Source organism: Callithrix jacchus, chromosome X (genome assembly GCF_049354715.1).
Source record: "Callithrix jacchus isolate 240 chromosome X, calJac240_pri, whole genome shotgun sequence".
NCBI classification, from domain to species: domain Eukaryota; kingdom Metazoa; phylum Chordata; class Mammalia; order Primates; family Cebidae; genus Callithrix; species Callithrix jacchus.
In genome coordinates this window covers 6362764-6367181 of record NC_133524.1, presented here as the reverse complement: position 1 = coordinate 6367181, position 4418 = coordinate 6362764, and the positions used below count along the sequence as shown (strand labels likewise).

General features: G+C 42.1%; 1 pseudogene; it reads right to left on the bottom strand.

Annotated features, from left to right (window-relative positions):
- Window positions 1-3303: 3303 nt before the first annotated feature.
- Window positions 3304-3948, bottom strand: LOC144581232 (uncharacterized; annotated as a pseudogene).
- Between the last annotated feature and the right edge of the window lie 470 nt (window positions 3949-4418).

The following is a 4418-nucleotide window of genomic DNA, read 5'->3' as shown; positions in this document are numbered from 1 at the left end:
TTCAGCTCCCCTTCCTACTGAGAACCACTTTCACTGGCAATAAAATTCCCTGTATTTTCCATCTTCAATTCATTAGTGCAATCTAATTCCTACTGGACACTAGAGGAGAACCTGGGTGCCATGAGTGTCAGTACAAAAGGCTGTCATACTGACCCTCCACTGAGCTGTTAACACTTAAGCCGCCTGCAGATGGCAAAGCTAAAAGGGTACTGTAACACTTCTTCTGGGGTTTTAGGAGTCACAGGCACTCTTCCTTAGAGGCTGCCATGGGGCCAGTATGGAGTTCGCTCTTGCTGGCACCCAAAACCACTTGCCCCAGCTACTGCACTCCCTCACCTGCACTCTCACGAGGGGTGGAGCAGTGAGTGGAGTTTGCCCCTGCCAGCACTTATGCACTCCAGTTCCCACCCACGAGGGGTCAGGGAAATATCCTGCCTCACTGTTAGCCTTAAATTACATTGGCACAGTTGAATTCAGATACCCCAAGCAAAACCATTTATAGAGGTGAAATGGCCAATGACAAAAAGAGGCTGCTTACTGTCCTAGCTCAGCCATGGGCACCACCCCAAACACAGGACCGTCTTGTGGCAGTCATTCTCCTGCCCATGGCTGTGGCAGGTACACATCTTAACCATCATTAACCTGGCTACCTATGTCCATCACTCACCCAGTGAAAGGTGGAGACAAGGAATGGAATATTCCATGATATTCTGAACATGTGGACAGTGATCTACGGTAATTCATTCACCCAGCTCATTGGTGTGGCTTGTGGTCTTCAGTTTTCTCCTCACCTCTAACTTCAAGAGGTGGAGGATAAAGTAGAATCCATTATGACACTGGCAACTGGTTGGTCAATCCCAACCCCTGATCTTCTTCCCATCACCAGGAAAAAATTCCTCCAAATATGTTTTGGTTAATTTTTCTACTTTAACAATGGTTTTAAGGTAGATTGTTTGTAATATGAAGCAGCAAAGAGTAAAGGTTACTCCATTGGACTTTCTAGTAAAACACCTGGTAAATAGGAAATAATTTGATCATCTATTAATGAACACATTGACTACATTGCCTGTTCCCTGTATGTTTCACCTAAAACATGTATTTCTTCTACAAAAACGTTCAGCTCATAATATGGAAACTGTGTCTTATTTATACATTTCTTAACAGGGCACTTTACATATAGAAGAAACTCATTAACTATTTGCAAACAATTTATTTCTGTTTCTTAATTTTAAAATATTTCTTTTTTTAAAGACAGGGTCTTCCTCTGTCACCCAAGCTGGAGTGCCGTTGTCTAAAGACAGCTCACTGCTGCCTCAAACTCCGTGGCTCCTGGGATCATCCTGCTTCAGCTACTTGAGTAGCTAGGACTGAAGGTATAGGCCAACATATCTGGCTATTTTTTAACTATTTTTTTGTAGATACAAGGTTTTGTTACAAAGGATTGCTTGAGCCCTAGAGCTCAAGACTAGCCTGGGCTGGTTAGGTGCCCAGGCTAGTCTTCCTGCCTTGGCCTCCCAAATGCTAGAATTACAGGTGTGAGTCACTGCGCCTGGCCCCAGACCAGCCTGGTTCTAAATATCACCTGCCAACCATTTCAGAATGGATCATAACTCTGCTCTGTCCTTCTTCTGGTGCAGCCTAAGCCATCATACCTACAAATCCTGAGTTCCATTATTCATGCTCTGGTATTAAAGACGATAATAGTTATTTGGAAAAACACAGAGAAACAGCACAAGAGGTTGCCTTTCATATACTTACAAAAATACTTGCATTTCATTCGTAAGAATCCCCCTCAAAAAGATGTAGAAAGTATATTTTATTCAGCTACGTTAATTTTTTTCTCTAGCCTACACTATAGACCTCCAGTAAAAACAGGTGGAATAAAATGTCTGTTATAAATGGTTTTTGCTCTACAGCATAGAATTATATAATAGAATCCAAAAGCACCATATTTCTCATCTTAAGGAATGCAAATAATGAACTCTGGTAAGCTTTACGTTCTTACTTCTAGTAAAAGAATTCTTGCACGAATATGCTACACAAAAAGTTATATGAGATTCCAATATGCAAAATAAATGCATTCAAACATGAAATTTGCATAATCTCCTGGTAGGATTTGTCTTAACTGCATTGCCCACAAATGATCAAAAGTACTTGAGCAAACTAGTCCTGTACGAAAGATATAAAATCTAATGAACCTTTATATGCAACCTTTTCTACTCCCTAGTTTCACTCTGGAAACCTGGGATATACCTAAAAATAGGTAATTACTGATTTCTTGGAAGCAATGAATTGATTGTAAAGGTTGTGTATTGAAAATCACACATATATCTGGTTCCACATGCTTTGAGATAGTTATGGGGACTTAGGCAATTCACTTTAATTACTAAGTCTCATTTTCTTTCTTTGTAATAAGAGCCAACAAGGACTAGTTGTGCTTCTGATGGAAAATAAAGTGAGTTTTTAGAAGTGACAATAGCATTGTAAGAGTTGAGAGTGATTTCTTCACCCACCTGCTCTCTTTTAAACCTTTCAGAGTGGAGACTATTCCATTCTGCTATTGTACAAAAGCAGCCATGGATGTGGTGTTCCAATAAAATTTTATTTACAAAACAGATGGTCAGTTGGATTTGGTCATGGATCATAATTTATCAACCCCTTTTTAAAGGATGGAAAGTAAATTGTTCAGTCATACCTTACTTGGGTTCCTAAACAAGATTTTGAGCACATACTAGGTATTCTTGTTCTAGTGTAGTGAACATGTTCTTGTTCACTGGTTCGCTTCACATGGGTAAGACTGTGTTGGTGGTAGATTTGTGTCTAATCTGTGATTCACTTAACATACATCGTAACCACTTTTCTTTACCATTAAAATACTTCATCGATATCATCTCAGTGCAGCGATTTTGCATCCCCTGGAGAACATGGGTCAGCTATTTTGCCTCAGATGGGACAAAGTTTGAAGTGCAAGTTGAAATACAACTCCAGGTGGGACCGTGTCCACTCTAGCTCTCTACTCTCCTGTCCCTAGCTTGTTGTACTGCCCTTCTCCTTAGAGGTGTCTTTCAGAAAATCATGTCCATTGAAAGTTTACTGGATAAAGAAAATGTGGTACATATCCACAATAGAAAACCACACAGCCACTCTTCCCGTCTGTGTCAGGGTGGAGCATGGTCCATGCCAAGTGACAGAGATGCTCAGACTGTGCTCTCAGAATGACCTAGTGGGAGACAGCAGCACCAGTGGTGGCAGAGACCCCTGTCATCAAGCTCTTCGGGAAGTGGAGCACCAGTGATGTGCAAATCAACGACATTTCCCCACAAGATTACATTGCCAAGGAAGGAGAAGTATGCCAAGCACCTGCCTCACAGTGCAGGGTGGTATGCCACCAAACACTTCCACAAAACTCAATGCCCCATTGAGGAGTGCCTCACTAACTCCATGATGATTCATGGCTGCAATAACTGAAAGAAGCTCATGACTGTGCGCATCGTCAAGCATGCCATCAAGATCATCCACCTGCTCACAGGCAAGAACGCTTTGCAGGTCCTGGTGAACGCCATCATCAACAGTGGTCCACATGCATTAGGCAAACCGGGACTGTGAGATGACAGGCTGCGGATGTGTCCCCACTGTGCTGAGTGAATCATGCCATCTGGCTGCTGTGCACAGGTGCTCTTGAGGCTTCCTTCAGGAACATCAAGACCATTGCTGAGTGCCTGGCAGATGAGCTCATCAATGTCACCAAGAGCTCCTCCAACTCCTATGCCATCAAGAAGGACGAGCTGGAGCATGTGGCCAAGTCCAGCTGCTGATTTCCCCGGCTGTTGCCCAATAAACCTGTCTAACCTTTGGGCAGCCCCACCCCTCTCCCCAAAATAAAACTATACAGCCATAAAAAAATGAAATCAAGTCTTTAACCATAACATGGATGAAGCTAGAAGCCATTGTCCTAAATCCACTAATTCAGGAACAGAAAACCAAATACTGTATGTTCTCACTTATAAGTGGAAGCTAAACAATGGACACACGTGGACATAAAAATGGAGATAATGGTGTTGGGAAAACTGGTTAGCCATGTGCAGAAAGCAGAAACTGGACCCCTTCCTGACACCTTACACTAAAATTAACTCCAGATGGATTAAAGACTTAAACATAAGACCTGGCACCATAAAAACCCTAGAAGGAAATCTAGGCAAAACTATCCAGGACAGAGGAGTAGGCAAGGACTTCATGAACAAAACACCAAAAGCATTGGCAACAAAAGCCAAAACAGACAAATGGGAAGTAATGAAACTCCACAGCTTCTGCACAGCAAAAGTAACAGTCACTAGAGTGAATCGGCAACCAACAGAATGGGAAATAATTTTTGCAGTTTACCCATGTGAAAAAGGGCTGATATCCAGAATTTACAAAGA